The following is an 11,990-nucleotide window of genomic DNA, read 5'->3' on the forward strand; positions in this document are numbered from 1 at the left end:
ATAGAAAATTTCATGGATAAGGCAGAAAATTTCACTAACCAGTAGGGTAATACAGTGCATCTTGAAACCAGGGGTAGGAATAGTGGGCATTCTGTACTGTAATATCCATCATCTTAAGTGTCAAATTGTTTAGCAAGGAATATGCACCAGTGATTTTTTATTGAGTGTTCATTGTTTTATGATACATCCAGATTACTTTTACTCTCACCCATTACAGTTGTCCCATTCAAGCACCTGTGTGTCTATGGCAAGTAAGCAGTTCTGCATAGTGTATTGGGAATATGATATAAACTTCATCCTACATGCTGTGGTTTAATGTATGGCACAGACCTATTAGGAACAGTTTCAGAGTTTTGGATTGGAAAATCCAGTTTGTTTTCTTTTTATACACAGTAGTACAGTTTTAGTAATTAAAGAATAAAAAATTTATAATGTAAAATTGATTTGTCTTCCCATTAGGTCATACGGAAGTGAATGGTGTGAGGGTGGAGGGAGCTCACACTCTGGTTGATGGGACACAGGTGTACAATTTGGCCTGGTTCCTCTTTGGACACTTTGAGCAGATCAATGCGGCATTCAAGGAAATGTTGGCTCAACACCCGACCCCAGAAACCACTGGAGCCCCTCTGGGTTAGTTTATTTATACTGTTTGTAGCTACTGTATATGTGTTGTTATTTTTGTGATGATGGTGATGACAATTTTTTCTTTCATCATTGTGGTAGGTATAATAATCAAGAGCATTTAGCTCCTTGATTTGTGAGCAAACATTGCAAAAGGATTACAGAGGAGTTTTGTTTCGTTTTACATTTAGTTTTTAAAGGCTCCAACTTGCCTGCATGCATTTACCTTGGTCACCTAATGGCAGCTCTCCATGCTGCTCGATCTCTGGCAGCTTCCCTATTGAGTCCCTTATCCCTGAGGTCACACCCAGTGACCTTGCCCCAGGTCTTTTTCAATCTATCTCTTGCAGCCCTACTCCAAATGTTAGCACTTCTCACTTTCTGCACCCAGCTATCATCCCCCATCCTCTCCACATGCCCAAACCATCACAGTCTATCTCTCCTCATCACAACATCAGTACGCTCCAGTTCTATCTTACTTTTCAACTCTTCCATCGTAAACCTAGTCCCCCCAGGCGACACACAGCACATCCACCTAATCATTGTCATTTGAGTATGTTTGAGCCTACAGATATCCTCTTCCTTTACTGTTCAGCTCTCACTGTAATTCAGCATTACACTCCTAACACATGCCGCATACAAAGATCCCATAGCATGGAGGGAGAGCCTTCTCAATGTCAAGAGAGGAAACAGCTCCCTGAACTTCTTCCAACCACTCCTCACTCTAGCTACAGACATAGCTCCAGCCCCACCTCCTGCACATGACATGTCTCCCAGATAACAAAACCTTTCCACACTCTGAAGAGACTCACCACCAAGATCAGTCCTTTCATGCCTGACAATCTCCACATTCTGTCCCCGACACACCGCACACGTGAAATCAGCATTATCTCGCAGTCTACCTCTAGTACAACTACATCTCTTATGTACCCACTTATCACAACCACTGCGCATAAAGGAATTACTTTCCACACCCTTGTGGCAAATTGCATATGGCCACCAGCCATAAATACCATCACTTTGCATTATCTACGTTTACTCTTAAGCCCTTGTGCCTCATACCATCATTCCATTTCCTATATCTTTCCTCTGCCTCCCATTAATTCCCTGCAGTTAGCACCAAATCATTGGCATACAACATCTCCCATGGGAGTCCATTTCTGAATTCACCTGAGAGGGCTTCAAGTACCATGATAAACAACAAAGGGCATAAGACTGACCCCTGATGCACATCACCATTCACATAAAACTCATCACTCAAATATCCATTAACCCTTACCTGGGTGTGAGCACCCACATATATAGTCATGACCACCCTAACCATCCACTGATTGATCCCAAGAGGAGTAGCAAGAATATTCATCATTGTCATCATCATCATAAGCATCAGCATCATGTCTATTTTTTTTTTTTTTTTCCCCCCTCCAGGCATATGTAGATGTGAATCCAGTTGACTGCAGGCAGAAGTTGCCCTTAACTACAGTCCATTTGTGCAGTGTATATTACTGGTATATCATTAGACTCTGGATTTGCTGAGATTATACCTGTTGATATTGAGTTGGTATTAGGGGCACCAACAGCTTGCCCATCTTGACATTCCAGTGACGAAACACATTATATTGAATATTAGAGGTTTGGCACTGAGTAACTCACAGTGCTTGTTTGTTACATTTCACACTGGGTCACTCATAGTGCTTCCTAACAGCTTTTCAGATTCCTCTCATGACCCCTATTACTGATGCCACCACTAAGGATGTTTGGGTACTGCCAACTGTGCCACAAATTCCTAAGTCTGTGCTGGAAAGAGAAGCTTCAGCTCTAATCAGTCTGTGGCATCAGGCACTGAGGAGGCAGGGACCACCAGTCTTACTGAGGGAGCAGACAGGTATGTCAGTGGGTAGGCTAATTGGTGCAGGGAACAATCCAGGGAGATACAGCCAGGGGAAGAATAATAGGCTGAATATTGTATTTGAGCATTTCTACTTCTTACTTCTCTCTGCTTACTAATATTCCTAACCTAGAGAGACTTGGCACTTGAATATATCTCCGACCATAGATATTGCTCAGTCATATGATCCATCAGGGAGGAACATGACATACATGCCTAAGTATGAATTACATGCAGTGGATTAATAGACAGGTGTTTGACCCCGACCGTACCATTTCTGTAACTGTCGAGCTTTTAATTGACCATCAGTTTTGTCAGACAGAAGATAAGTGCATTAGTCCTGTTACCCACATACATTTTTTAGACACATCATGGTCTTTTGAGTTAAGGTATTCCAGCCAGATGTTGCCCATTAGGGTCTAATGCTAAGGGGTGTTTGGGATTTCTTGTTCAAATCATGCTGCAATGGGGCGAGCAACTGATTCCTCTTGCCTTAAATGTCTGGACTGAGTAGCTTAGCCCAGGACCCCTTCACTTCTACACTTGTATTGTATCAGTATTGGATTGGATAGTGGATAGATAAGAGCAAAGAGAGGAAGACTAGGATAGAGATAGATGAATAAAGTGGGGTATTTATTGAGAGAGAATGGGTTGGAGTGGCAATGGGGAGTGTACTATTTATCATCCAACTGTCCCTGACAACTTGATTAATCTCCCTCCCATTCTTCCTTTACAGAGCATATGACAGTGCTGTTTATCATGCACCTCAGTTTCCTATAGACTTGATTATAGTTCATCCCAAGTAGATTTTCACCCAACCATGATTCACATCCCTCTTCACCTCCCAGTCCTTCATCTCTCTAGCTCCATCACCAGCAATGATAATTATAATTTGGAGTGGGATATGGTTACAGGTGATAGAGTAAAAATGAGAGAATATAGGCAGGTGTGGAAGATTGTGAGTTTAGCCTAGCAAATCCAATTTTAAATGGACTGTATGTGTGAGTAACTTCTGTTTCTCCCCATGCAGAGCCTAGAACAAGTGCATGCCATTGCCCGTAACTGTAATTATAATTTAGAGGGACTATAATTAAGGGTGGTAAGAGTTAGAATGAGGGGAGTTTGGGCAGTTATGAAGGTTATGTGTTTGGCAGCTTGGGAATGGACAGTGATATGCCCAAACAACTTCCCTTACAGAGCCTAGGACAGTGTTGTCCCCTTCTTATGAAGCAGTCCGCAACCTTGTGCCCCAGGATGCGCCACACCCACTCTACCACCGCAGCCCTGCCACAGTGGCTCTCAGGACAGAGGTGTTGCTTGACTACCTGGTTGCAGACACTGTCTTGCCTGATGATCCCAGACTTTTGGAACCAGAGGGACTAACTATCACCAATATGGCTGGACATAAGCTGACATTCAAGGCAAACAGTAACGGTGAGGACTGAACTTACGTGTCTTGGATGTGGAGTTTCTGTGTATTGAATAATTGTTTTATGTCAGTGATGTCTATGAAAATATCCTTAACTTTTTCCATGTAATAGTTAATTTTTTATATAATTTACAGTATAGAATGGAACCCATCTATAATGGACACTTTTACCATTTCAAAAAGATGTCTAACATTGTAGAATAAATGTTGCCTGACATGCAATCACTCATGTTAACAAGCAGCTTTCCCACAAGATAGGGCTTATGTACATGTGGCTTGCTCAGTCTGTCCTTTATCCATGACCTGTAGTCACTACTGAAGTTAGTGACCTTTCTGTACCGAACATAAAATGTGACTTCTGTGTTTTTTATTTTTCTTAATACTGCACTATTAGCATGCTATCTGTGGATTCAGCCTCCTCATCATTATAGAAAAATAGGAAATATTACAGTGCCTTCTAGTGCAAAGTAAAAAGTGATAGAAAAAATGAAGGTCATAGTACAAGTTAGTTATAATGGACTTTTGACTAAAATGGACTTGATATACACCAAATTAGAACATTATAATGAGGGTTCACAGTGGTAATGTAAATTAGGGTGAACTGGAAAATCAGCTTTATATGTAGCAATAGAACTTTAATACTGTAGTCAGTTTGTCTGTTACTGTAATTTTTTTTTTAATTGTTTAAAAAAGAAAAGGCCACATATAACAAGGACTTTCTGTATTCTGATCTCAGTTGAAGAGGATGAGCTATGTGATTGGCATGTTTAAAAAATTCTGTCTTCTCTTGAAGTTACTGTCATGTAGGTTCCATTAAGTACGCATGCCCAGTATTGCCTGTTTTCATTCTTTGTAAAATCATTTTGTGCATATGAAAGACATCCATTCATGTGCTTATAAATACATAGTCAGTATAATTCCAGTCTTGCCTTACTTTGATTGAAAATACAACACTGGTATTTGGAATAGTTGGGATTATCATTTTGCGGTTAGTTCTTATTTTTTTCTATTTTGTTTTTGTAACTTGTAACATCCATTGCAGGTGGTATGAGTGTAAATGGGGTTGCAGTAACAAGGATATCCCGCCTGAGAGATGGGACAGTTTCATACACCCTGTCTGACTTCCTCTTTTCACATCGTGCTCGAGTTGAGTCCGCAGTCACAAGGCTCATTGACCAAACTGAGCCTCTCTCCAGTTCCTTCATCCCTCCTGTTGGTTAGTACCAAAAAATATGCTAATCAGGTGCACACTTTCATTTAGCACATTTAGATTAGTTACTTTGATCCAAGGTTTGTAGTTATTGTATGACACTGTAGTACTGTACATCAACACATCTTGATTTGTTTAAGTGATGTTGTGGTTGCACTATAATAGTGCACAGTTTGCATCACATGAGGAAAATGGAGCACAAAAGCAAGCAATTTATGATTGTAGTAGATGAATGCACCATAGGTAAGAATAATTTGGCCCTTTTTGGCTGTTGTGTTAATTGAATACTGTACATTCTTTTTTTTTTAGCTGCAGTTGTCTTGATTAACCCTATACAGTATTATTACATAGCCTGTAATGTGTATGGTGTACATTCTTTTGTTCATTCACCCTCACTCTGTTTTGTTGAAATAAGTCACCATTTATGTAGGTTGTAGGCACCCTTAAACTTTTTGTTTTTTCTGAGAATAATTCCAATCTGTTTATCTAATTATCATATGCCTCCTTTTCCAGAAGTGTAAAAGGAGGGCATGGCATGACTCTGGATGGTGGCTACATGTGATGATGTAGCTTGCACCCACCATACCCCCTTATTTTGTCCATCCCCACCATCCATCCATCCCCATCCATCCATTTACCCATCCGTCCATTTGAATTCAATAGCGCTCATCTAGTCATTTGAGAGTAATGGAACTTACCTGTGTAACCTAACTTGTAAGGCATTTAGTAATTCTGAGCTCTCTAGCTATTGTTTTTATTCCCGTGATTCCTTGTATTTTCCTACTCTCTCATTTATGATTTAATGTAGAGAATCAGAGATCTGTTTTATTTTTTATATCTATATTTTCTGTTTCACCCTTCTCATGTATAGATTCCTGTATACACTCTTCTCTCAGTTCCTTGTACTTGTAATGTCATTATTTCACCTATTTTGTTTTTTCCATTCCTAGTAAAAATGATCCTACCTTTGTCCTCTTGTACTGTAGTTCACATTAAGGTTTACAGAGCTATCTTCCTTGTTATCTGTAGTTGTCCTATCACATAGGGTACTTGCATTTTTTTTTTTTTTTTTTTTTTTTTTTTTTTTTAATGATTAAGCATCCATATCATTTTCATAATGGAGCTGATGGGATAATAGTAATTAAGTTCATGTAGTTGTAATAATCATCTTTACATAAGGTAATCAATGCATATTTCATTTTCCTTATTAGCTGTAAGAACTTCCTTTCTTTTTTCCCTCTTGGAATGAAAATACATGTTTTTACTGAATAGTATTCACTTTGTTATGTGTAGTTAGTATTGTGGCATGGTAATTTGTTGACAACAATAAGTATGGGTATTTAGTCTGACAGCAAAGTAATTTCTTGTACATGACATTTCTCAGTAGAATTATTCAAGTAGAAGATTACAACATTATCACCATATCATTGCGCATCTTGTAGAGGTTGTTGATAGCTAATTTTTTTTTTTTTACTTGTGTTGCCCTGTTATGTGTTCCATATACAGAGTACTGTATTTACCAGTACAGCATCAGGAAACGAAAGTGACACTACAGTGCTGTTTGTAGGAATTAATATACATCTTTATTATAATCTTAAGAACAGAGACAAAAACAGACACAGGTAAGATATTCACAGCGTATATTAAAAAAGGAACAAAGAGTAAAAATTCCCTGCTATGAGGAAGTGAGAGAATGAACCCTATCCTTGGCTTTTATATTTGAGGCGATGGAGTAGGGGAATTAAAACCCATCTCTTATTTTACCATATATATACAGAAATGTGAGACTTGTGGCACTGTGTCAAGGCAGATGAAGATGTGTACAGTCATAAGTCATTTAAAGCTGCTTCACTAAAGTTGTTTTTGTTGCCGATGAACTAATACTAGTTCATTGCCCAAAGTTGTTTGTGGTTTGTTATAAAGTTGTTTTGTAGTTAGACACTAGGGTTTAATGAGAGACTGACTAGAGGAGTGTATGTGAGTGAGGTGGAGGGGGAGACCAAGGATGAGTTGGAGGGATGGAGTGAAGAGGTATATGAGAGGGTGTGTGTGAGCTGGAAGGAGGGCAGCCAAATAGCAGAGGACAGAGTGACATGGAGGTGATTTGTTTGTGACTACCCCACATTGGCTCAAGATGTCTGGCAATGGATAGATAAATAGATAGATAGCTAGATAAATCAGTAGTTTAATGTGCTTTTAACTCCTCAGTTATGTCTCACAAAAAGAAGTAGGCAGTACAGTAATTTAAAGAAGCATTTCGCCTGCACATGTCTTTTATGTGAGAACTGACAGTACTCATTGATTCAAGATGAAGTGAGCGTCTCATTAGAAAAAAAAATAATGGGTATGAAGGATTGAGGATCTGTATGTTACACTCAGAATGGTCATGAGTCAAGTGACACAATGATGTAGAAGTCTGTCTTGGAGGTTTTGATTCCCATGTTGAGGTACCATGCGACTCATCCACTGTGCTTGTCGTCTGAGGCTTTAGCAGCATCAGTTATATCTGGTTTCTAGGACTTATCTTGAATTATGTACAGTATATTGCCATATTATTATTACAGTTATTATTATTATTATTATTATTATTATTATTATTATTATTATTATTCATATTATTGCATTGAGGTGTTTAAATTTCTTTGCTTACAGTTATCCATTATGTCTTGAAAAAGAGAAAAAAAATATATGAATTTCAATGGTTATATGAGAAAAGAATTACTGGAATAATTCTGCCTGTGGCACTTGCATTTGTGGTTATATTACTGTCTAGCACTGTTGCTTTTTTGTGGAGTATTATTTAAAGTAAATTAAATTCCCATTTTCTGACCTTCTAGTGTTTATCATACTAGACATTTTTTGGAATGATGGAAAGACTGTTTAAATCATGGAAATACTTACCAAAGTCCACTATAAGAGTGAATGTTGTCTGATGAAATAGAGCAAAAACATTTAGCATTTTTTAAATATATGAAGTACAAATATACTGCATGTACTATAAATAGCTGTACCAGAGATATATAAAAGTATTGTTACCCAGAGTGACAAAAAATACCTTTTTTTTATCGGACAGGTTAATGATTCTATAAGCACAGTGAATTAGATAAGTGAAAATACTGCATTGCGTGTTGTACTTGTCCATCAGTACAGATATTGTAAAGGAAAGACCCTGATGCCAGTTATAACCATTGCTATACTTTACAGGTACTATATAGCTTTTTTGCTGTGATTCTTATATGGTATTATTGTATCATGCTTAGATGATGCTACAATACCAAAATCATGCTTCATTGCTTGTCTTTATCATGCTGCTAAAATAGCTTTGACATGTAATTTATGACTTTAGCATGTTTGCTCTAACCTGATGAAGATCTCTAACCCATTTTAGCCCAGTTGATGGCCAGGTATAGTCAGACTGGAAGGCAGTCATTCTTACTACATCTTAACTAAGGCTCGTCAGATTTTCATGCAACCACAACTTGCTACAGTATTCAGATTATGGAAATGGCTCAGTTTCATCAGATCAAAACAAACCAACTACAGTATTTGTTGTCATATTGCTTATGAATGTTTGTAGTGATTTTTCATTGTTGCTGGGGCACTTAGTGATGAAGTCAAGATGCACTGTTCACAAAGGTTGCATGCCATTAGGTCACTCATAGCCCCAGTTTGATGTGTCATGTGCCAGGTACATCTCAAGCCCTGGGATGAAGACTATTCTGCTCACAGCCTGGTAAGAAAGAGTTGAGGATTCTGTCACTACTTGCATGAAAATCATACCCTTTTCACTTTAACCTGGCCCAGATTTTTGTCCCTCTGTAGCTTATTTAACTCAGCTCAGCAGCGACCAAAGACGATACTATGGTTTTACATCCTCTCCATAGCACTTCCTTGTGATTGGCATCATGTTCTAACATTAATCCAATGTTATGGACCAGAGATGGAAATTTTAGGCCAAGTTAGAGTAAAAAGAATATAGTACAGTAAAACCTCAATACAGGTATATGCTATCAAACTACAGTGGAATCTCCTCAATTGTGGCCTTATGAACTAAGAATATGCAGCGATATGAGAATTCTGCAGTTTAGAAATAACTAATCTTATGGGGAAAATTACTTATGAGACTGTCATCTCAGAAAAGTTGCCCCTCATACCCCCAGACCTACATCAAACTGCTCACCAGAGAACACTAACAACCTGGAAAAGAAATTAGTAAAGCATATTTAATGGGAATGAACAATACTCTAAGAGTCTTACCTGAATCTGACTGACAACATTGTTTGAATGAACGGGGGAGGGGGCAGGGGTTCTTAGGCTTGAGGCAGGCTATGGCCTCTCAGCACGAGGTGAGTGTGCTGCTGCCATTGTGCTGCTTCCTTCTCATCAGCCACCCTCAGGAACCCCTCAGATTCCAGTGTGGAGACAATCGAAGCAGTAATTACCGTGCTTGACTACAATTGGTTTATGCTTGGCTAGGCACAAGAACTTGAGGTAATGGTGCCGCAAATTACACGAGGCATTGAAAAAGCATCACTTTTGAAGCAGCATATGTGAATTTTGTGTAATTTCTGCCATTTACTGATGTTGCAAACTGTTGTATGGTGTTGCTGCATATTATGAATCCATGATTAACCCTTTCACCTCGAGTAGCACGTCAACGTGCCACAAAGGCAATGTCTGTAGCCATCAGGTGGCATGTACAGTACTGTAAATATGTTCTGGACTTTTTATATTTGCGTGCCTGTACTGGGGGCCCTGTAGTGGTCCAGTATCAGGAGGTGGCAAGACTGAGGAGTTGCCATCACAGGAGGACTATCTTATTGTCTATTATTTTTGTCACGTAATGGAGTACCGTATGTCGAGGCGTGAGGTATGAGATGTTTCGCTGCCACGGCAGCTTACATGGATCTGATAGAGGCGATGTCTTATGACTCAGATTAAGTTGTCAGATGAAAGTGAGAGTGAAAATGAAAGTGCTATTATAAATGAAAAAAAAAGGACAACTTTGAGTTTATTAATATACCGAATGGCATATGTCTTGCAGTGGAGGAATTCCAACACCACAGGTTTTGACAGCTCACCACACAGGTAATTATATATTTTTTAACATTATGTTAGACATCATTTTACTCAGGAAATTATGGTCTATATTTTGGTGTGGAATATTGTAATCAAAACAATTAGCTTTATATATCTCAGAATCCCCGTGTGTGGGACATCCAGAAAAAACAAAAAAACTAAAGTGGAAGGGTTAAGAAATGCTTAATTTAGGAGATTCCACTGATCTGAGGAAATACACAGTCAGATATAAGAGAAAGCCTTCACTAAACAAGCTTTCAGTACAGTATATAAAGAATTCTGGGGGCATATCAGACTACAGGCCAATATACTGTAACTGCAAGAAAGGCAGTGCATCCATGTAAGTTTGAAAAACTATGCATAATAATATGCTGGACACAGAAATTATCTGGAGAAAGAATTATGCATTCTTGTTAATAAGGAAAAAATTTTGTTAGTAAAGTTTAATGCACTTTTGTAATTCAGATTATTACAGTTGAACATTCTTTTCATTAAATTATATAAACTACCATATACAGGATTAGACTTTGGCTGATGTTAGAGAAGAAAGCCAAACATTTAAGGTATCTCATAAATGTTGTTGTTGTTCAGCCTTATAAATGTAAAAGTCTGACAATGCAAAGTCCAGTATAGTGAGTTTATATTGTATAGTGATTGTATTGGATTGTATTAGATGTGTAGAGTGTTTAAGGTAGGAATCTTGCCTGGAGCCACAGTAAAAACAAGAACAACCTTTATAGGGAAAATGGGTTATTTGTTGTTGGAGGAATGCCCAGTTAATGTCCTGAGGTGTCTGATTCAAACCAGAAAGATGACAGTATTCTTATCAGTCTTGTAGAAGGAACCTTATTATTTGGTATGTCTTTTGTCCTCAACATTGCTTTTAGTTCTGACATGGTATTTAGTTCATGGTGGTAACCCCTTCAGTATGATGACATTTGATATTAATATAGTTACCATCACAGTGTTTTGCAGGTAGTCAGTTTTAGTATGACTGGTGTGACTGGTTGGATTGTTTCAAATGCTTTAGTTTTAGATTTCTTTCCTACCCTGAATATTATAACATTGGCTGTCCAAATCCAAAACATAATCACAAAAGACATTTTACTGAAGGAGTTAATATACTGTTTAGGTACACAGAAAAACCCCAGTGCATAAAGTATGGAAATAATTGACCTAACTTTCATGCTTCCAGCACATTTATACTGTACAAGTTCAGCCCTGTGAAAATGATGACTTTTTTTTTTTTTTTTTTTTTTTTTTCCAGCATTGGTTGACTTATTGATCAAGAGGTGATAGCTTCAACCTTAATGAATACCTTCACTACTACAGTTCCTTTGTCAGTTGAATAAAATTGGCTGGGGATGGAAAGATTAAAATATAAATGGTCCTTGGGTTAAAGAGGTTAATTTCTATGATGGTTCAGATCTATTGGGTGGAACTTTCTGAGAATATTTAGCTTTTAAATTAGCTCTTAATGCCATACAAAATAATTTTGTACAGTCAGCTCGCCTGTAATGCACTCTCATGTAATGATAGATATCCGTCCATCCATTCATCCATCATCCAATCCTACGTTGCCCCATGAGGAGTGTAGGAGCCTGGGGCTAGGCAAGTTGGTCCTGACATTTAAGATGAGAGTGGCCAGCCTCACTCATCATGAGTGGCATTACTTGAGCAATAACCCCAACCAGCCCTTGGATATAAACCTTCACTGGCTTAGACCAATTGGAGTGCCGTAATTGCCCTCTAAACCACCATGC

The 11,990-nt window shown here is 38.3% G+C and overlaps 1 protein-coding gene across 3 annotated transcripts in view; it reads right to left on the reverse strand.

Annotated features, from left to right (window-relative positions):
* Positions 1–6,717: 6,717 nt before the first annotated feature.
* The window catches only part of LOC145414588 (protein amalgam-like), a 128,619-nt gene continuing 123,346 nt past the window's right edge, over positions 6,718–11,990 (reverse strand). For all 3 annotated transcript variants that reach the window (XM_080284110.1, XM_080284111.1, XM_080284109.1), the window contains exon 14: positions 6,718–8,878. The gene's annotated coding sequence lies outside the window, so the exon portion shown is untranslated. The remainder of the gene's footprint in view (positions 8,879–11,990) is intronic.

The sequence above is a fragment of the Coenobita brevimanus genome, chromosome 100, assembly GCF_032717465.1.
Source record: "Coenobita brevimanus isolate Jiangsu-jjx chromosome 100, ASM3271746v2, whole genome shotgun sequence".
NCBI classification, from domain to species: domain Eukaryota; kingdom Metazoa; phylum Arthropoda; class Malacostraca; order Decapoda; family Coenobitidae; genus Coenobita; species Coenobita brevimanus.